The sequence below is a fragment of the Amblyomma maculatum genome, chromosome 9 (genome assembly GCF_055883805.1).
Source record: "Amblyomma maculatum isolate TAMU_Amacu chromosome 9, ASM5588380v1, whole genome shotgun sequence".
Taxonomy (NCBI): domain Eukaryota; kingdom Metazoa; phylum Arthropoda; class Arachnida; order Ixodida; family Ixodidae; genus Amblyomma; species Amblyomma maculatum.
Window position 1 is genome coordinate 104,756,010 of NC_139352.1, and position 23,549 is coordinate 104,779,558.

The following is a 23,549-nucleotide window of genomic DNA, read 5'->3' on the forward strand; positions in this document are numbered from 1 at the left end:
ATCCCTATGTCGCCATTCCCACCCGTCCCAGATGGCGACTATCTCGCTTGTCCCATTACTGATGTCATGCTGCAGCGGCACGTCACCCTTCCTCATCTAATTGTGCACGTCTCCCATAACCGCACCACTCTCCCAGTCCTCAACTTCAGCTTTTCAACTCAAGTTCTGCCCGAGGGAATTTCATTAGCTTCGCTGTCCCCGATGACAGATTGTGCCATTTCAGCTCTGTCTACAGATCATACAACTGCCGTCCCTGCCAACACCCCCTCGTCGTCCACATCGCGCCCTGATCCGCTTGACAGCATGATATCAGCTGATCTGCAACCTGAATTCGCCGCTGATTTACACAAGCTTTTGTTTACCTACAGTGACCTTTTTGACTTCGGCACCCGCCCATTGGGTCAAACGACAGCTGTAACCCACCGCATTGACACCGGGGACGCCAGTCCTATCCACAGGCGGCCCTATCGTGTTTCGCTTGCCGAGCGACGCGTCATTCAAACGGAGGTCGAAAAGATGTTAACGAACGACATAATCGAGCCTTCCAGTAGCCCCTGGGCATCCCCTGTCGTGCTGGTCAAGAAGAAGGATAACAGTTGGAGATTCTGCGTTGACTACCGTCATTTGAATAAGATAACCAAAAAAGATGTATATCTTCTTCCGCGCATCGACGACGCGCTTGATAGTTTGCACGGAGCCAGCTACTTTTCATCCATCGACCTTCGTTCCGGTTACTGGCAGATTTCTGTCGACGAGAGAGACCGTGAAAAGACAGCGTTCGTCACCCCTGACGGCCTCTATCAATTTAAAGTCATGCCTTTTGGCCTATGTAACGCCCCTGCAACTTTCGAACGGATGATGGACTCATTGCTGCGCGGCTTCAAGTGGACGACTTGTCTTTGTTACTTAGACGACGTCATTGTTTTCTCGTCCACTTTTGACAGCCACCTCTCTCGCCTTTCTACCATTCTCGAGCTATTCCGCCGCGCCGGCCTTCAACTCAACTCAAAGAAATGCAGTTTCGGCCATCGGGAAATCAAAGTGCTTGGTCACTTGGTTAATGCTTCCGGTGTTCAGCCTGACCCTGACAAGATACGTGCCGTCACAGATTTTCCCACTCCGCGTTCATCCAGCGATGTCCGAAGCTTTATTGGCCTATGTTCCTATTTCCGACGATTCGTCCCGAACTTCGCAGTCCTTGCTCGTCCGCTCACCCAACTCCTCAAGAAAGACGTTTCATTCTATTGGGGGCCTGAACAAGTTGCAGCTTTCTCAAAGCTTATTGCTGCTCTTACTACTCCCCCAGTCTTGGCCCACTTCAACCCTATCGCCAATACTGAACTCCGTACCGACGCAAGTGGCCATGGAATAGGAGCTATTCTCGCTCAGCAACAACACGGCCGTACAAGGGTGATTGCGTATGCCAGCCGCCTCCTGTCAACGCCCGAACAAAATTATTCTATTACAGAGCGAGAGTGCCTGGCGCTTGTCTGGGCTATTACGAAATTCCGCCCTTATTTGTTTGGCCGCTATTTTACTGTGATAACAGACCATCATGCCTTGTGCTGGCTTTCCTCTCTCAAAGATCCTACTGGCCGTTTGGGGCGCTGGGCGCTACGATTACAAGAATACACCTTTTCCGTCGCCTACAAGTCCGGCCGGCTTCACCAAGATGCCGACTGTTTGTCACGTCATCCCGTCGACTCCCCTAGTCCTACAGACTCTGACGATGATGCATATGTCTTATCTGTCTCCGCCTTCGCCAACATTGCCAAGGAAGAGCACCTAGATCCTTCTCTGCATTCCATTATCCTCCGTCTTACCTCCGACCGCCCTGACCCATCTCTCGCCTTATTTGTGCTCCACGAGAACACCCTATACCGACGTAATATGCGACCAGATGGCACAGACCTTTTGCTCGTCGTTCCACAACACCTGCGTTCCACCCTCCTTGAACAGTTCCATGATGCTCCCACGGCTGGCCACTTGGGTGTCTCTCGCACATACGACAGCCTCCGCCGACGTTTCTACTGGCCGGGGCTCTACCGCTCTGTCCAGCAGTACATTGCCGCGTGTGAACTGTGTCAGCGTCGGAAGAAGCCCACAATTTTGCCTTCAGGTCATATGCAGCCAATACCCATACCAACTGACCCATTTTCCCGTATAGGCGTCGACCTCCTTGGCCCCTTTCCAGTTTCCACCTCGGGGAACAAATGGATCGCCGTCGCCACCGATTACGCTACTCGGTACGCTATTACCCGAGCCATCCCGACCAGCTGCGCCACAGACGTCGCTGACTTCCTTCTAGAAAACGTAATTCTTCATCATGGTGCTCCTCGCGAACTACTAACTGACCGTGGCCGCTGTTTCCTGTCGCGAGTGGTTGACGAAATTCTCCGTTCGTGCTCCGTCCGCCACAAATTCACCACCGCATATCACCCCCAGACCAACGGCCTCACGGAACGTCTAAACCGTACCCTCACAGACATGCTGGCCATGTATGTGTCTGACGACCATCGAGATTGGGACGTTCATCTCCCCTTTGTCACATTCGCCTACAATTCATCTGTCCATTCTACCGCTGGATACTCCCCATTTTATTTATTATTTGGCCGACACCCGTTACTACCCTTCGACACCTCTCTACCCGCGGCAGACGCCACCAGTACTTACACCAGTGATGCCGTCACCCGTGCTCCTGATGCCCGCCGGTTAGCTCATGCCAGGCTCTCTGCATCCCAAGACTCTCAAAAGATCCGGTACGACAGCCGCCACCGTGATGTCCACTACACTCCTGGATCTCTCGTTTTGCTGTGGCTCCCGTGCCGTCGAGTGGGCTTGTGTGAAAAACTTTTGCCCCGTTACACTGGCCCTTACCGTGTTTTGCGCCCCGTGACCGACGTCACCTACGAAGTTGAATCTGTGGTTCCGAAGTCCACGTCCACAGCTCCAACCTCCGAAATAGTGCATGTGTCCCGTCTGAAGCCCTATCATCAACGTTCTATTTCGCTAACATAGACCGCACCGGGACTGTGCTTTTCCCGCGGGGGGGTAGTGTTAGCTGTATTCGCTGTTCGTGATGAGGATGAAGAAGTGCAACAGACTCCGAGAAGACGACGACGCTGAGTGTTGTGAAATCGGTGCCCTCATCAACGTTAGTTGTGCGGACAGCTTTGGGGCTGTAAATCTTCCACGTAACAATATATATAAACTTTCTTTTACCCCTTGCGTGTCCCCCAGAATAGATCACAAGATAAAATTTCTGATATTCTGGAGTCATATTAAGGGATATAGCTTCTCTTCCCGAGAGCGCTATCAAAATTGAATGTTATCTGCTCATATCACATGTGCATGTAGCATGTTCAGTTTCTCTACCATGTGGTATTCTGCACAAGCGTTTTATTTTTCTGCGCGCAGCATTTGTTTTTAATGTCTGTTAACCACCTGCTGGAGAAAGATTTGATGTTGGGAAAGGTTGAGGGTCACCTAAGAAGGGGTAGGCAGCAAACGCGATGGTTAGATGGCATCGTCGAAGCGCTGCAGATGACGTTATGTGATGTTAGGAAGATAGTGAGAGACCGGAAAGCGTGGCGTGATATGGCCCATAGGGTCACGAAGAGTTGGACCCGACTGAACGACTGAACTGAACTGAAGCACCTGCTGAAGCCCGCTCTAATAAGGAATACCTCAGTAGTTCGAAGTAAAAATAAATATTAAAATAACAAAAATGGGTGAAAATAATTTTATGCAAAAAAAAAGCAACCAAACAGTTACTATAAGGCAATAAAAATAAGGTCTTTTGAGTGTTTCAAAATATTAGAAGCTCATCCTGCAATGCATATGCTCTTCTCTACTAACATTTCTCGAAAAGAACATCATTTTGTAATAGGTATTTGAAATCATATTTGCTAGCACTTCTTTAATACACGAAGGACATTAGAAAGAATGAACACACATGAACAGGACTGACGGCAAGACAGATCATTTGGGCTAAAAAGCACCAAACGCAGTTCGTTCAGTGTAAAGTAGGTGTCATGTGCAAAATCCCGCTCACTTGTGGCGAGGTATATATTGGACAATCAGGTCGATGCTAAAATGAAAGGAGATATTTATATCAGCTAGGGGAAATCTCACTGATTACTGCAAACGGTGCCTTATCAAAAGATACCCTGGCGACCCAAATCCTATACCCTGCACACCGATCCTTCCGAACGCGTGCGTACTGTCAACAAATAAGGCTCAAACATAAACTGAAATTTTCGAAGCCCTGTGTATAAACAAAAAAAAGCCAAGACTGTGTCTGCACTACATCTCTGTATCTGTCTGAAAAACAGTTATCCTACCTTAAGCGTGGCACTCCCCCCCCCCCCCCTTCCCATTTCCCCTGCCCATGTGTGATGGCCATTTTTAGAACGTATATATCGCGAGTTGCTTCAGTAAAAGACAGTTGAAGACTAGCGTCAGTCCTGTTCATATGTGTTCCTTCTTCTTTCTAATGCCCCTTGTGTGTTAATTGAGCGCTAGCATATATGCTTTCAAATGCTTTCCAAATTGCCCAAGTATCCGCATTATTATAATAGGTAGCAATGCACTGGAAGTGGTAGGCAAATATGTCTACTTAACACAGGCAGAGACCGAAGATCCGCACCATGAAAGGGAAACAACTACCAGAATAACGTTGATATGGAGCGTATTTGGCAAGCACTCGCAGAGTATAACTTGCTGCCTACTGGTACTGCTCAAGAAAAAGGTACCGAACAGTTGCATCTTTCCTGCACTCACCTATGTGGCTGAGAGGTGGAGGCTGATGAAAAGGATTCTATTTAGGTTGGGAACAACGCAGAGGGCTACGGAACGAAAATTGGTCGGTGTAACGTTGAGAGGTAGGAGACGTGCAAATTGGGTAAGAGAAATCACTCGAGGTAATGACATTCCAGTGAATTCAAAAAGAACAAATTGGCATGGGCAGGGCATGTAATACAAAGGCAGGATAATGGGTGGCTGAAAACGGTAACAAATTGCATTCCAAAGGCGGGAAAGTGCAGCAGGGGCGGCAGAGAGTGAGATGAGCGGATGATGTTAAGAATTAGGCATGGGTCATTTGTATGCAGCTAGCACAGCACCGGGTTATTTTGAGGAATGTGGGAGGGGCATTCTCCTGCTGTAGGTATAGTCCGACTTATGACAATGACATAGATTTGTTTTCGAAATGAGTAAAATGTGTCACCCAGTGGGTTTCATTCTCTGATTGAATGCTAGAAGATACTTCTCAAAGCTAAAATAGAGCTAAATATCATAAGCGGGATGGCTATCATTATTTAAAACGCATAAGTACGAAGGGCGCCTTCGGGTCTTGGAGGCTTTTAGGCTCGCCTTGTAGTTCATGCTGTTTTTATTTTACCATGCGATGATAGCTGTATTCATAACAGGTAAAAAAGGTTTAGCTTAATTTTTGATGGTTTAATCATTAAAGCGCCGCCGTTAATTTAAGTTTGGTGAAACCAGTTTTTAGGAGCACACGAAACATGTTCTTCTCCTCAATGTTAAAAAAATTGAGCTGATACGCAAGAAACACCCTTCACAGCATGGAGTGACAGTTCAATTTTCTCAACGAGGTGACAAGACGTTCAATTTAAGCACTACCCTCGTTTTATTTTTAATGGACCTTTCCGTGGAGCTCGTTTCAGTAATGACGGCCCCGGCAGAGGTGCGAAACAGGATAAACCCTGAGCACAAAACCTTCATGAAACGAAAGGCATATATAATGGAAAAGAACACGGGTAAGAAACTAAACAATATACAGTACTTAACTGTGACAGTGTCAATGTAAAGCGGGCCTTGAAGCTCTTGGAGAGTTTTGCTGGAACAGGCGTGCTTGTTTCATGTACGCGAAAAATTTCTTTCTAAGCGTGTAGGTCGTGGCATACCATTATTCGAACGAATATTTTACAGCACAGGAAAGAGCAAGCTTCATATTTTTCTGAGAATTCTAGGTCATCACGTCCCTATAATTTCGTTGTTGTGAGATGCGGTGCGAGCACGTGTATTATCCAAGATTTACATGTTGTGGTGGCCGACACAAGCTTAATGTTGACGTTACCCCTCCGTAACCTCAATCACATCAATGTACTGTATAAATTCGGCGGCTGGAAAGTGATGCATAAACTTGTGCAATGTGTCTATTTCAAAATGTTATCAACATGTACCTGAAGAGTTTGAAGTGGACTTTATCTGTTAATTATTTTATTTGTGAAAAATTATAAATATCATGTTACAAACGAGACGTTTTTGGGGTTATGTACTATTTACTAATCAAACTTACAGATCTAGCGCACTAATCTTCGAGTTTGTTTTCAAACCAAAATTCTGAGCAGCACCTTCCCTGCGTCCGAGTCAGATATCACGCATTCCTACATTGATGACAACTTTAACGCAGACATTAGACCTGTACACAACTATCGCTGTTGTAAATCTTACATCCCGTTCTAATTACTTTGATCTCACTCTCTGTCATGACGCAAGAGCTGATAAATCATTTGGAGAAAAATAAAGCTTCATTTGTAAAAAATGTTTTTAAATCACTTGGGAGCACCCAAGTGAAATTAGGCAAAATCTTTGTTTATAACGCCGCTGATTTTGCTTTATTGCATCTCATTCTGCATGCTGTGTGGTGCGGCTCTTCATGAAGCGCCAAAATAAAGATCCGGATCGAACGCCCTGTGGGGTCAGCTTCGCATACGCGTGAATAGCCTGGTATTGTCATCGACCATGAGCGGACACACGACTTCATGACCAGATGTGATGTAATAATGACAGCAGTTTCAGTTTTTACGTAACAAATGGGACGCCATGATGACGTTACGTCCCGTTATGGATGATGACGTCACCTGGTGATGACGTCACAATCTCGTGGTATCGCGCGCAATCTCGCGAAAAATAGTAAAACTTCCCCCGGACAGACATTCATTAGCCTATACAGACTTTGACCCTAATAAATTGGTAATAAACGTAATGACTGCCTTAGGGCAACGGCCTGTGTGACGAGTTGATTCATGAAGCGAAAACCACAACGGCGCAAAGAAAACAACAGAAGACAGAGAAGGAACATAAGACAGAGAAGGACACCACACTTCAATTCAATTCAATTCAATTCAATTTTATTTTTCAGAAAGCTTCTGAAGGGTCACCTGGACTAAAAGCTGTCATGTCAGCTTGACGAGGCCCAGGTGCCCGAATGTACAAGGCAGGGCATGGTGGCCTACCATGCATAGGACAGTACAATGAAAAATAAAATACACAATATTCATGGTACAGATTTGTACATGTGAAAATATCAACTATGATAGGACAAAATAGATACATGTTTGCAACAAAACAGCAATGACGTCATTCAAAGAATAGATGCGAGAGAGAAAAAAAAAATATCTAAAGATGCAATACAAATAGTGCTTCTAAAGGGAAACATACAGGAAACAAGTACATTTTCACAAATAACGGCTTCTGAAAATCAGGATAGCAGGAAATATCACCCACTAAAATCTAATGGGATAAAAAATACTGCCGTAATCGGTTGAGGTTGGGGCTGCTAAATTCATTATACTTATTGAGAATTTGTGGAAGATTATGTTTCAAAGACTGTAGTTTGTAATTGGTGCGGAAGCGTGGAATCTGCCAAACATCAGTGCTGCGTGTAGAGGCATTGCTTTGATAATGTTGTAAGGATGCGATAGACGTAATGAACTGCCTGAAAGCGGGTGATGATAAATAAAATGAGCGCAGCATACGAAATTCATAAATGTTTTGTATCGGGACTATATTGTATTGAGGAAAATACTGTTCAGTTGAAGAGAAGTAGTCAATGTTAGCTATAATGCGCACAATCTTCTTTTGCAACATGTAAACCTTCTTAGTGTTGCCTTTAGTTGTTGTCAACCACACCAAATTGCAATAGTTAATGTATGAGAAGAACAGCGCCTGATATATTTGAAGTTTAGTGTGCACTGGAAGTAATGAGCGGCAGCGAGATAAGGCCCCGGTTGTTTTACTGAGTTTTGCGCAGATATTGGTGATGTGCGAGTCCCATGTTAATGAATCGGAAAACGTCACTCCTAGAATCTTATGTTCTTTTACAACTGAAATTTCTTCACCATCACAGTGAAGAGTGGTAGCCAAGCTTACTACTTTATTTCTCGGCCGAAAAATAATTACTTTTGTTTTTGCCGGATTAATTTTCAATCGGTTATTCTTTGACCAGAAAACCAATCTTTCGAGCAAGTCGTTACATTGTGTTGCAAGACTGTTTTCTTCTGGGCCAGATAAAAGAATGCTACTATCATCAGCATAAATAATAAATTTTCCCTCTAACCCAGTCGTCACAATGTCATTAATATAAACATTAAAAAGAAACGGCCCTAAAATACTACCCTGTGGAACTCCAGTTGCAATGGGTAAAAAAGAGGACTGTCTGTTACCTAAGTGTACGCACTGACTTCTGTCTCGAAGGTAAGATCTGATAAGGTTTAAAGGTGTTCCTCGAATTCCATACAAAAATAATTTATCTAAAAGGATATCATGACTGAGTGAATCAAATGCCTTGGAAAAGTCAATAAATAGACCAAGACTAAGCAACTTATTTTCAATATTCTCTAAGATCTTCTCTTTGAGAATCAGCAGAGCATGCTCTGTCGAGCGCCCCTTTCTAAAACCAAACTGGGCATCAGAAAAAAGCTTCATCTGGTCAAAAAATTCTGTAAATTCTGTTGTTGTATCCTTCTCTGTCTTGTGTTGTTTGCTTTGCGCCGTTGGGGTTTTCAAGTAATGACTGCCAATATACTGAATTTGCAAGCAGTTCAAGAGGAAAACTTGGCCAAGCTTAGAAAATATATTGGATGTTTCCACTTGCTATCGTCAAAACTCTCGGTGCAGTAAACTTGCCCGCCATGCGCAATGGTCGCAGGCGCTTCTTACTGCAGAGCTTTTTGGCAATTCTAATTCACGACAAATGTGGTGCCACACGTTCAATGTTCTCTGTGTTAAAACAATTGCCGCCTTCAAGCAATGCATATTTCCGGCAATTTTAAATTTTATGCGCACACCTGAAGCTAAATACAAGTTTATATGCACGGGGCTACGCGTCAGGCTCCTGTGGAAAAGTATCGTGATGGCGCAGGAAAGAAATAAAATATATAGCGCACTGTGTTCACAGCATATATTGAGGAAGCCTTCAACGCGAGATGCTTACATTGTGATAAAAAATTACGGCCTCGTATTTATGGGCAAACAATGTGCATGGAGCGCAAAATTACGGGTGCATCGTTGCAGACAAGATTTGCTGTTCAGAGTAGAGATACTTTGTCTTTTAACAGGACTTCGGTTCCATGATGTCAAACAACCTTCCATTGCGTCGTCAATCAGACTTGCCAGAGCATTCTCTTGTATGTCGAATTGTATACGAACAGATAAAAGCGCTCTTTAGAAAAGAGTTATGCAAATCATGAGCCAATGTTGGCTCATAATAATTGTAGTGATTTACCTAAAGTCTTCAGTTCAACTCCCGACATCAGTCTAACTTTGCGCCACAGTTGCCGCTTAACAATGCTATGCGGCTTATACGTAAACCACATGTTACAAATAATAATCTGCCATCTGTGATGAGGGATGGCGACATTGGTAACGACGTTTCTTCTAAGGTATGACATGAATGGGCACTTAAAAAAATGACCTTGGAAACTGAAACCTCCGTAGTACATGAGTTTACATTGCGCATTGCTTTCATGATGTCGCCTACAAAGGTTTGAACTGAGCTCTCAACTCGACGTATATGTATGCTTGGAGATCTTTCTTTATTTCTTTCTCTCTTTCTTTATTGCGTTCTTTTTTTTCTTTCTCTTTGTTTCTCTCTCTTTTTCTTCCTTTTTTTCTCTCTTTCTTTCTTTTCTTCTTTCTTGCGTTCTTTTTTCTTTCTCTTTGTTTCTCTCTCTTTTTCTTCCTTTCTTTCCTCTTTTTTTTCTCCATTGTTTCCTTACGTGCAAATACATGTTTCATGGATTCAAACACCATACACAAATGTGTACGCAAATGTGCATTCGTTGAAGTCTTTGTACGATGTATTGGGCAAGACCAGTCCCCTAGTCACCTTGTTCTCGCAGCCTAAGCCGAATAATAAATTTTGCGTTTTTACTGCACGTCATGAAATTACGAAATATAAAGTTCGTGCATTATTTTCACGCTTACCCGATATTTTTAGCACTTTACCTAGTCTTTCATCTCCTTTCTCTATATTTCCAAAATCTCTTTTGCTTAAAATGCCACCGTAGTGGAGCATTGGTTAGGGAGCTCAATTACTGCGCACAAGGATGCGGGATGGAATCTCGGCCGCGGCGGGCGCTTTTCGATGAAGGCAAAAAGCAAAGCGCCCGCGTGCTGTGCGATGTCAGTACACGTTAAGGAACCCCAGGTTATCAAACGTTCCTGAGCCCTCCTCTACGCCGTCTCTCATAACATCAGTCGCTTTGGAACGTAAAGACCGAACAAACCAAATTAAACCATCTTTTAGTTAAAATAGTTTCTGCCCAATGAGCAACGATCTTGAAAATTGCTTGAGATGTTTGCTTTCCTCACTTATTTTTTGCTTTTATCAAACAATGCGGATGTACACATCTTACCCTGAGGTCACAGATCGAGATAATAATGATGTACCATCAATCCCGCAATGTATGAAAGGAAAGCCTGTATCGGTCTTCACACATTCATCCTGACTCTGTCTTTCACTCGCTGAGATTTACGCTTTTTTTTCTCCAACGGTTGGTTTTGCGGTCTCAATTACAGCTTCATTTCGACACATCGTAACAAGAAACATCATAGGAAATGTGGTGTCCGGCTCATCGCCGCAGTCGCTAATGCGCATGCGCGCCAGAACGAATAAAAGGCGTGTGCCACAACCTGCTCGCGGGCTCATCTCGACCAGCCACGCACAGATTCACATATTGCAAAAAACGTCGCTACGCCCAGGGAAACTTATCTGCTCCTTCGCATGAACCACGCAACACAACAATTGCCGTTGAGGATGGGATGCTGTTTCCGGAGCGTTCAAAATGCACTTTGGATTTGCGCGTTCCTGTGAAGTACGTTCCGCTGCAGAGGATACACTTGGGAGTGCAATTCTGCATTTTTTTTATGGATTGAAGACGCCGTTCTTCCGTTTGGAAGGCAAGTGTTTCCAAAAGTTACCCAGAGAAGAAAACTGTCCTTTTTGCAGTGGCGGAGCCGGTGATTGTCGTCATGACTGAGGCCGAGACAGCAGTGACGCACTTTGCTGGGCGACTGGGCCAGTTGGAACCCTTTGACGAGTCCGCCAACGATTGGCTTCGTACGAATAGCGTCTTACGTCGTTCTTGATTGTCAACCGAGTACCCGACGGAGGCAAGGTACTCGCCTTTTTGAGCATTATCAGTCTGAAGACCTACGGGCTGTTGAAGTCATTAACTGCTCCAGAATTGCTTTCTACGAAGAGATTTGAAGTCCTCAAAAAAGTTTCGAGGGACCACCTGTCCCGTCATCCGTCATTGGAGAACGGGCCAAGTTTCACCGGAGGTGTCAACGAGAAGGCGAGACCTTATCTAGTTGTATTGCCGAGATTCGTGAACTGTCGCAAACGTGCGAGTATGAGACTGCCCTTGACGAGTCCCTTCGGGACCGCTTCGTGTGCGGCCTGCTGCGAGAAGACATTCGGTGAGTACTTTTCACAAAAGATAGCAGAAAGCGGTAGAGCGGGCTCTTGCAATGGAAGGGGCTGAAAAGAGTGCTGCTGAGGCACGCGGCACAGACGCCGTAGTCGGCGTTGTGCACAAGGCGCAGGCTTAGACGCAGAAAACATTCAAAAGCTGTTTCCGCTGCGGTTCGCCAAAAAATACGAATGAAGCATACCCTCAATAGGACCCAACCTGATTCAGTTGCAACAAAAAATGGCACATCCAGAGAGCCTGTCGAAGCAGTGCCAAGAAGAAAAAGCCGATGAAAAGAAATGTGAAGATGCTGACGATTGTGACTCGGAAAGCTTTGCAAATGTGACCATTTGTTCGCAACACAATATGCGGCCCTGTCACTAATTGCTTTCCTGGAGCGCTTGGCCATTAACAGACGCCAAAAGCCGTGACGGTACCGCAAATATCCCCTCTGACGATATCACGCTCTGCAGGCGACCATAGCGACGAAACGTTCTCGCGGTTGACAGTGTGTGCAGAGTAAACATTACCGCCGAGATCCTGTTTTTCCGCCAGCTAGAATTCGCGGGCACCACCAACTTCCGGCCCCTGTCCCATTGCCTTTGATCGATCGACACGTCTCCGCGCCGGTATTCTCAAAAAGCCGTCGTGTACAAGGCGTTCTGTTGGCGATGTATGTACATGCTTGAATGCACTTGAAAGGTTCTGCTGATCTACCAGTTTTGAATACAGTATTAAAATCTCTCTTCTTCGCTTAGGAATGTCGATGCATTCTAGGAACTTCGCAGACATTTTTTCAATAGAGTCAGCTATTATCCCTGTGGCCGAGCAGCTGAGCATGGAGGAGTCATTCTCAGTTGACCCCAGGGCTTAGCTTGTGCTTTACCATTACTTACCCATTTCTTGAAAACGAGCACGCATTAGCGCTATTAATAGCCTAGCAGCCTCGCTCATTTTGAGTTCGAAGCATATTCGGTGCAACGAAATATAAGCTCCGTACCCTTTTACAGAGAATGTCTTGCCTTGACAGCTTCTTCATGCATGTTGCTTGCAGTCGTTGACGCAGCCCTCATGCAAGCACCTAAATGGAAGCGACATGTTGAGTGCTGATTTTTATGAAATGTGCAGCTATCAACATCCTTACAATTTCTAAATAGTTTCAATTGTTTTCGAAAAGAACGAAGACAAAACAAATTACACGCAACGGAGGTAACAAATACATGCTGTGTAATTAATAAGAGCATCATTATATTTGCATAAAAGTACTGCAGGGTGATGCATTCATCTACGCGGTAGCAGAGTTTATTACGCTTGGTCGGAGTTTCAATAACACAGTGCTACACCACGAATGTACGAGTGCTCATACAAAATCGCCTAGCGCCATTATGGGGAGCACACTATACACTCAGTGCTGCAAATGCGAAGTGTGGTCCATTATCTGGTAATAACCGCCCGGAGTCTACATCGAACATATGTACTGCCTGAAAGTAGGTTGCTTTGGTTGGTTTGTGGGGTTTAGCTTCCCAAAGCGACTCAGGCTATGAGAGACGCTGTAGTGGAGGACTCCGGAAATTTCGACCACCTGGGGTTCATTTACGCGCACTGACATCGCACAACACACGGAATTCGATTTCGCATCCTTGGGAACAGTAGTCGTGTGCCGTAACCACGGCGCCACCTCGGCGGGTGCCTGAAAATAGGAGGTGGCGGTTATGAGGCTGAGAAATTTACCGTAAAGAGAATAAAACACAGCAAAGAAATACGGGCTTACTCTTAGTAATTAAAAAATTATCTTCTCGAAAAACGGTCTGCGACGTCTGGTTTGGTTTCATTTTTTTTTTTTGGGGGGGGGGGGGTGGCGTCCCAAAGCGACTCGGGCTATGAGAGACGCCGTAGGGGAGGACTCCGGAAATTTCGACCGCCTGGGGTTCTTTACCGTGCACTGACATCGCACGGTAGCCTTCCGCCCCTACTTAAAAGCGGCCGCCGGAGCAATGATTCGATCCTGCGGCTTTGGGCACAGTAGTCGAGCGTCCTAACCACTGCGCCACATCAGCAGGGTGGCTTTGGAATGATAAATTTGTTGAACGAACGAATGAACGGATGGCTTGCAAGGTCGGCTTTCACAATCAATACAGTACATTTGTAGAGGGTTTTTAACCTTTTCATATATGTCTTCACCAACATGAACTTCGTTTATTTTTTCAGTGCGATAAACTTGTTGATGATGGTGTACATGTTGTGAAGATTTTTTAGGCGTACATTTGGGCATCTCTCTGGCCTACTTGGGCTCTTAATGTGTACAAAGTGATCTATGTGGTTTACGGAGCCTTTTTATGCAATGAAGTCCTTTTTTTTTTCAAATCTCACCAAGCTTTTCGGGCGCCGAGATTACAACTTCAGCTTTTACTCAATCGCCTGTCTTTTCAATCTCTCTGAGAGGTGGTGAATATGCGGAATTGCTATCGTTCTTTTTTCCGGATCTGTCGCACGTGGGAAGGCATTTCTGTTCATATTAGGTGACCCCACACTTGGAAAAATAGCTTTGGCTATAAAAACAACCTGTTTAGTATAACTAGCTTTTGCAAGGCGGCAAGTTTGATAACTTAAGATTTCCTGGTTTCCGTCGCTCTGTGTCAACAGAATGGAATCTTAGATTACTTTCAACGATGGCGCGGCCGAGCCTGAGCCTTCTGATAACCCGGACCTTTAAGCGGCAAATATTAGTCAACATACGCTACCTGTTTCTCTATGATTTACAGCTTAGCTCTACTTTGATTTCTCTCCCAGCAACCAGGACCAGCAGATAAGATAGGACCAGCACCTAGGGCAGGTCCACCGCGCTTGCCGAGAATCTAACGACCGCATTTCGCTGCAATGAATGCTACCACTAGCTTATGGGCGAAAATTCGTTCCAAACTTAGCATTCATTACATTTTTCCATCCCAATCAGCATGGTTTTCAGAAAGGTCTTTCATGTGATACAGAATTTGCATTGTTTCTAAACAACATTAGTTCCAACTTAGACCTTAATATTCCTACTGATTCACTCTTCTTATATTTGGAAAAAGCGTTTGATAAGGTTCCCCCAAGCCACCATCGCTAAAAATTTCAAGAATTAACCTAAATGCATCTGTATTTATTGGATTCAAGATTTCCTTACTAACCGCTCCCAAATTGCTCTCGCTAACGATTATTCTTTCAGCTTCACCCCTATTTTCTCCGGTGTACATCAAGGTACCGTATTTGATCCTATTGTTTTCCTTGTATGTAATTATTACTTACCCAGCTGCATCTCTTCTAATGTCCGCCTTTTTGCCGACCACTATGTTATTTCCGACGACTGTGTGTTATAATGTGGCTCTTCAAGCCGATCTGGCTTCAGGTCCCCCGGACAGTATATACTTTGGGACCTCCTTCTGTAATACTAATAATCCATGTACATGTACCTCACAGTGTAAATAAAGATGATGATGATGATGATCTAACAAAAGTCGTGGAATGGTGTCGAAATTGGTTAATGACCCTTAATATTAACAAAACGGCCCTAATTACCTTCCACTGACGCCAGCATTATTTTCGCACAACTACTTACTAAGCGGAACTACTAGATCCTCGCTATCGTCTTTGAAATATATAGTACAGTATAGGGAACCTGCACTGCCCAGGCGGCGCTGCAATTGTTCCACAGAGCGCCTAAAACCGGCTGCTGTTAGCCGCTTGGTTCGCGATAAACAAGCGACTATATTCTGAAGCATTACAGATGCATCACGTAATGCTAATGAGCGTGTTTGAGATATTACAGGTATGAATTATCTATTAAGTAATTGAGCGAAAAGCAATCAGCATGCACTAAATCAACAATCTGCAAGGACATCCCCAAATGAAAACCAATGAAGCTATCGAGTCGCACCCTTGGAGGCGCAGCTTAAGTGCCTTCAAACTGTTTGGCCTTTATATGAGATGAGCCGAGGACTTCTGCTGTTCAGACGACCACAACGGAAGACAAAACTAGCGCTGAGAAACGCCTGTTTGTTTAAAGAGCGCGTAAATAGCGCAAAATAGCATCCAATTTAGTTTGCAAAGTTTAAACAAGACAAACTGCTAGACTGCATTGCTCCGACGAGTTTGAACCACGCCTTTGCCACATCATTGTAACCTATTTGCACCACTGCGCTTGGGCCTCTCAAGGATAGCCGCACCATGGAGCGTTCGTGGCGTTCTGCAAATATCTTACCTAGCACCATTGTTGCATCATAATCATCAGCACGATTAGGGTGCTTGAAAGCGCAGCGACAATTCGAAACGTAGATATCAAAATCTTGCACGGCATCGGAGTTATTTCTTTGTTGTCAAGCCAAAGTGTTTTTGTTTAGTTACCACCGCATTTTGAATCTTGTGACTACTTCACGGCAGTTTCCCCACACGGACGATTCACCGCAGACGTGTAACATCGCGGACAACACTGAACGTAAACGTTTCTGCTGATATTGCAAAGAGGAAGATAGGTATAAATGAACACCTCTCTTTGTGAAAGGGTGGTGTAGAGGTTCTTATTTCCTTGATGTGAGAATTTTCCACAAGAAAACTTCAACTTCCCGTAGACAGACAAATGCAGAATCGAACAAGACACTTCAAACTCAAGACGAAGAACTGATGGTGAAGTACACATTCCGGGTACGAAATGGCCAAGAGAGGAAAATGCCAGCACGCACGATAGCTTTTGTACAGCGCGGTCCTAGCATGTACACGAAGGAATCCAATAGGCGCATTCGATCATAGTTTATATTTACTTGCTGCGTTTTCATCTTCTGATGTACACTACTTTACTGCAAACTCCTCCAGGTGTGCAGGAACTTTCTTCTATGCGGCTAGGTGCACAGAAACGTATTTTTACTACTTGCAGCCGTTTCCTGCATAGAAGCTTTGCATGATTCAATGGAAGATTCGAGGCTTCCAGAACAAGGAATTGAAAGCCGGCAGAAGATTGTGCATTGTGCAGACTAAGCCCCAAATTGGGCGCTGTGTTCTCAGCTAAGCAAAATATTCCCGCAAAATTACTTGTTTTCTCTACAGTTTTTACCCTTGCTTTCAATAACACTTTGTGGGTGTGCAAGCAAATAATTTTCATGTTAAAATATATTTGTTTTCTTCTGACCCCATTTTTCCGTACGACAGATAAGAAAAGATCCCAGCTGAGTAAGATGCGACTAAATTTAGATTTTGCTTTATTTGGAGTTTTTTCTCCAAAAATAAAGCTATAGTGCAATGAAAAGAGAGGAACTACATCTTTCATTTATTCTCGCTTGAAATAAATTTATTGTTGTAATTTTACGGAAAGACCTAGTGAAAAGTTGGTTTCAGTTCCTGGGAACCATACAATTATTTTTTTTTTCAAGAAATTACGTGCCCAAACAAAATAAACGACGAGGTCAGAGGCTCTGTGAAGTTATTAAAACTCTGCCCGACCAGTCAATAAAGACGCAAAAATAAATAACAGTTTGGACGTTGGATATGTAACTGAAAACCATTGCATTCAGTGCTCCTATACCCCAATCTGAGCGAACAGTTCAAGCTAGTGAGAAATGACGTTTTGTGTAGTTTTGGCAGTGTAGATCGTATTGCGATGGCGGATATGAAGACTTTTCTTGCTCTTGTAGAAGCACGTGTGTGCAAATACCTGTTTCCCTCTATTAAATATTTCTGAAAAATAAACAAACGTTGCAAAAAGCTCTTGTGTGCAACAGATATCTCTAGGAACACAAAAGAGCTCCGAACCATTCCTGGGCCATCAGCTGCACACCCATGCAACCTCGTCTCTTATTTGCAGCCGCACATGAACAGCGGACGTCTTGTTCAACCGAAAATGCCAACACATTAAACCAAATGCATAATTTCTTGAGTCCGTACTGAAAAAGGTGTCGTGCTTATGACTCGTTGTTTTCCCGGATTTTTTTATTGCTTCTCGCTGCTTGGCTTGGTCCTCGCGTCATTTCTCGACAGACCACGCCTCCTGGCATTAGTCGTCGCAGCCTTAGTGTACCGAATGTGTTAAGCTTCCCAATATTCCTAGAAATGCTATTTTATTAACTTGCAAACGCTCATTAGACTCGGAAAGCAGTCCGTGGCTTTATACACTTTACACGAATTCTCTATCCCACACGCGGTAGCAGTTCAATATTCCTATTTCAGAATACTACAAATAATCGCTAAGCTCTCCGGCTGTATTCAAGAAACGAATTCATCGGCTTTGAGTAAGCTTAGGTGATTAGCGGAGCAGTCTCATCCCCTTCAGCGCTTACAGCGCGATGGGCCAACTACAGGTTGTGTGGAAAGCAATACTGTTCTGTTTCTCACCCTCGAAAGATTGAAAGAAATAAAGTGATTTCGTTGTGACCCACACCTAAAACAGTTGCACCCTGGCACACATGGTGGAAGAGGGAAAGCATCAATACAGTGGTGACGCCCTGCATTCGTCGACTAAGAAACTTGGCCGCGTGTATGGCTTTCTTGCCACGTCCCCAGTTTTGAAAAACTATCAGGACGACGGCCTTTAAAGGTCTTCAAATCATGGCACAACCCGCGTGAAGAGGGAGGTGTGGTGTAAGCAATATTTACCAATATTTTACCCGCGTGGACAAATTTTTGAGCAAAGTCTCTGTCTTGAGCTAACGTATATGGAGCCAACCGGACGTTGTTTGAAGCTTAGGATAATGAGCCTTGCGCATGACACTTGATTTTGGCGACACTTCGAGTACTTTCGAGCTGTATTGTGGAAAATTACGCAGCAAAAATTCAACGAAAGAAACTTCTTCGATATATTTAAAAACCAGGGCTCTGTTCCATAATCGTGGCCGTATGATCAAGACAGAGTGGAAGCTTTGCTTTTCGAAAATATTGGGCATTATTCCAAATCCAACGACTTCTACTGTTTTGGATCTGTTCATCACTAATGTTTTTACTCCCGTGGTGGCAGCTGGCACTATAAGCTCTGCCATTAGTGATAATTGTTCCATATTCATGACATTATTCACGCTCCACTCCTCGAGCAAAGGCACGTGTGCCCATAATTAAGTATCAAAGCACCAGTAATTCTAGCTTGGACTTATTTCGGAACAGGATACAGAACAACGACTGGTCTGCGGTTTCGAAAGAAAGCACTAAAGACAACGCCTATGCTTCTAAATATTTACAACTCTTTTTTTTTTTCTAAAAAACCATAAGCTTCATAGGCGTGCGCGAAAACCTTGGATTCACCCGGACCAGATTCATTTAATTCGTCAAAAGAATAAACTCTAAATGCATTTTTAAAAGCCAAGGACCCATCAGCGTTTGTAGCATTAAAAAAACTTCGCAATAAAATTACGGCCGAACTGAGAAAAGCAAAAGCACACTATTACCAACAACTGTTCAGTGAAGTGTGTATGGGTCGACCAGACCGAACTTGGTAAAATATCAATGACGCGCTTGGAACGGGCCCTAACCGCCCTGATTTTCTCGAGATCATCGTTGACGGGGAACAAGTTCCCGGATCTGCATTATCTGACCGCTTTAATGCCCACTTCGCCGCCAAACCAAATAAAGGCTCATCACGTAGTAAAGTTTCGTGCTGCCTACAGACAAATTCCACTGAGGCCATGTTTTTAAAACCCACAGATGAACCTGAAGCGTCTAACACGTTTCTATGCATGAAGAATAGTAAAGAATAGTAAATAGTAAACATTGACAGCATCCAGATTAAACATATCAAACATATCCTTGATCTCTTATGTCTGTACGTAGTACATATTGCTACGAAGATGACGAAGCGGGCAGTGGCGCGGGGCGGAGCGCTCGCGCCAGGCCCGCTGGCCATTAAAGCATATTTCATTGTCATGTCATAACGTCGCTGTTTCTGTTGTGTCGCCGTGTTCCATCGCTTGTCACCACGACACAATATGTTTAATCTTTTGCTTGCATCTTAAACTTTTTCTAACGACATGAAACGTGCAAAAGCCTCTGTTATATTCAAGGGAAGAAACAGGAACGAAGTAAGCAACTACAGACCCATATCTATATTTCCCATCTTTTAAAAGGGTCTTGAGGAGGTTATGCTGACCCGACTAGATGGTTTTTTATAAGCACAATATTTTATCAGACTGTCAGCATGGTTTTTGTAAGGGTAGGTCAGCAAAATCTGCCCTTCTGCTGCAGAAAGAAATCATCATTAAAAACATTAAAGCTAATAAATTAACATTGGGAAATTATATAGACTTCAGTAAGGCCTTTGACTGAATTTGTCACACAACCCTCCTTAACAAGTTAGATTACTATGGTGTTCGTGGGCTAACAAATACTCTTTTGCAGTCATACCTAACCGGCCAATTCCAGTGTGTTCACTTTAATGGCTACGGTTCCGCTTTCCAATCGATTTCATGTGGTGTCCCATAAGGCAGTATTCTTGGGCCATTTTAATTTAATGTCGATGTTAATAATTTTATGTGTACTGATGATAATGCCGTATTTGTATTATATGCGGATGATTCAAGCTTGTTCTTAAGCTCAACTAATGAAGCAGATTTGTTTAAAATCGCGAATAGAGAGTTGGAATAACTATTGAAATGACCCGAATCAAACAGCTTAGAAATAAAGGGTAAAAAGAAAACTATAAGCCTTATCAAACCTTGAAGCTAGATGATATATAATGCGGATATGTTTATTACCTCTGCGTATAATCCAAAATACCTAAAATACAAGGCTACGCAAAACACGATCTGAGCGAAAAGAATTTTGAAAGCAAAATTTTATTAGCATTAAGACCCTTTTTTTAGGGTGTAATGCGACATCGTCACTGGTTTTCGTCCGCATCCCCTTGTGGAAACCAGTTCGCATGCTAGCACTTCCATACCGGCCAAAATATTATCCCATTGTTTTGTGTCTCTGTAATATAAAAGAACACCAGGAACAGTAGCAAGTTAGTGCCATATGAAAATTCCACCAGTATTGGTTAATGCTTAGGCAATTACTATACGCGTGCCTATGTGGCCTATGTGACACTCAGGACCCGAATGCACCCTACCCGCTGTTGATCTCACCCTCCCATCCCGAGCAGCTCCTGACGCTTCCAGCTGCGATGAACTCGAGCATGTTTTTGTGGTCATGGCGCACAAACCAATAACCGATCAGCAGCCGGCATTATCAGCTACCTTCTGTAATCATCAAGGAGCATGCCTGTGATTTTGTTTTGTGCTCAGTTGTTTTGTTGTTTTGTGCTGTTGTTTTGTGTTGTTTTGTGCTACAGTTGTTTTGTGCTCAGAACGCCGACAGCGCCCACAGCGCCGACTTGGAATTTTCTTGGGAAAGAGAATTGACGCTGTCCCAATGTTTTCCAATTTAACTGTGCCAATAATATATGATTGCATGCTGGTGACTTAGCATGCTATATCATAGGTATCATGGATGAAATTCTAACTTGCAATAAACAGCATGCATAGAGGTACTTACTAATCCAGAATGCTGTAAAAATGCCAAGATGCGTAACTTTAGCTCATTAAGGGGAAGATCTCAGCCTCACTTATGTTGACTGCATGAAATTGCTAGATATCAAAACATAATGCATCCGTTGCCATATGCGATGTTGAGACTTAAATTTGATATATGTGAGATACAGATCCTGGTTTGTGGCCTACAAGAAGAAGGCCGCATGTCAGGCTCTCAGTTTTAGAACTTTTGAAGTGCGCTACAGTTGTTTAAAGTAAGAGTTTTGATGTTTTACTGTTCAGACGACAAGCTCTAATTGTGCAAAATACGTATACCCACTAATATAAACACGTTAAAGTTAAGTTATTTAGTTTATTTACGGCGCAGTGGTTACGGCGTTGGGCTACTGTTCCCAAGGATGCGGGATCGAATCCCGGCCTTGGCGGCCGCTTTTCGATGGAGGCGAAAAGCAAGGCGCCCGTGTGCTGTGAGATGTCAGTGCAAGTTAAGGAACCCCATGTGGTCGAAATTTCCAGTCCTTCACTAATGCATCTCTTATAGCCTGAGTCGCTTTGGGACGTTAAACCTTACAAACCAAATAAAACCAAACTAATTGTATCATTCAATCTCTTACATGATGCACGCTGCAACCCCTAATGCAGTACCAGAGTTATATTTATTTTGAAATGGGATGTTTACCGTCTTTAAACAGGTATAATAGCCCTCTCTAAGTTGCACAGAGAACCACACAAGAACACAGCTAGTCTAGCAATCCACAAGCGAGCTCGAGCAGCGCAGCGGCACTTCGTCGTTCTTCTCCTCGTCTTCATAATATCCTCGCCTAGTTCATCCTCGTCTTCGTAATATCCTCGCATAGTTCACTACAATTTCCCCCAGAGCGAAGAGGAGCCATCCTGGCGACTTATGGTGAGGGCAAGAGGAGCGGATCGTAGTACGTTTTGAGGCGGCTCACGTGCACAGTTTCGCGGCCGCGATGACGCATGTCCGAAGAGGGAGTGAGTGCTCCACGATGTAATTCACAGGGGAGGTTTGGCGGACAATGCGATAGAGGCCGTGGTACTCGGTTCAAAATTTTGATGACAATCCCGGTGGGGTGCCAGGAACCCAGAACCAAACAAGGGATCCTGTAGGGAAAACGTGTGGTGTCTGATCTTTGTCGTAACGATACTTTTGGCGGCCTTGAGATTACGATGTTAAACTGCGGGCTAGCTGGCGGCATTCTTCCGCATGTTTGGCAACGTCTGAAAGGAGAGTCCACTCGGAGGAGTCGGGACGATATGGTAAAATAGTGTCCATCGTGGACGATGCCTCACGCCCATAAAGCAGGAAGAAATGGCTAAATGCGGTGGTTGACGGCTTGGCGGCATTATATGCGTACGTCACGAAAGGAAGAACAGCGTCCCAGTTAGTCTGATCAGCGACAACGTACATCGTGAGCATATCTCCAAGAGTACGATTGAAGCGCTCAGTCAGCCCGTTAGTTTGAGGGTGGTAGGCTGTGGTGGTCCGATGTATGACGCGACATTCGGCCAGTAGCGCTTCAACGACGTTGGAAAGGAAGACGCATCCTAGGTCACTCAGCAGCTCTCGCGGTGCGCCGTGGCGAAGAACAAAATGGTGTAGCAAGAACAGGGCAACTTCACGGACAGTAGCGGCGGGTAAAGCGACGGTCTCGGCATACCGAGTGAGGTGGTCGATGCCGACGATAATCCATCGGTTCCCAGAGACCGTAAAGGACCCGTAAAGGACAATGCCAACGCGGTCAAAAGGGCGGGCCGGACATGGAAGTGGTTGTAAGGGGCCAGACGCACGAGGTGTGGATGACTTGCGGCGCTGACAGCCAGGCGATGCCCGACTACTCTGCCGGAGTACCTGGGTTCGAACCCGACCTCGGCGGCTGCGTTTGGATCGAGGCGAAACGAAGAGGCGTCGTTTGCTGTGCGATGTCAGCGCACGGTAAAGATCCCCAGATGGTCGAAATTACTTCGTAGCCCTCCACTATGGCTCCTCTTTCTTTTTTTCCACTCTCACTCCCACCTTTCTCCCTTCCCTTACGGCGCGGTTGAGGTGTCCACAGAAAACAAGTCAGACAGTTATCGCGCCTTTCCCTTCCTATAAATCAATCAATCAATCAGTGTACTTCGTTGAAATTGAAAGCAATGCATTACCATTTGCGAGAGGAGCATACACCTCAAACATTTCCCTACATCAGGTGCCGATGATGTGTTTTTGAAACGGACATAAAAACGTCAGTAAGCATTGCTGCTATCCTCCGGCTGTAGACTTATTTAGAAATTCTGAAAAGAAAGTCTTATTTAATGCTGTCTCTCGTGGCTTAAGGAAAAA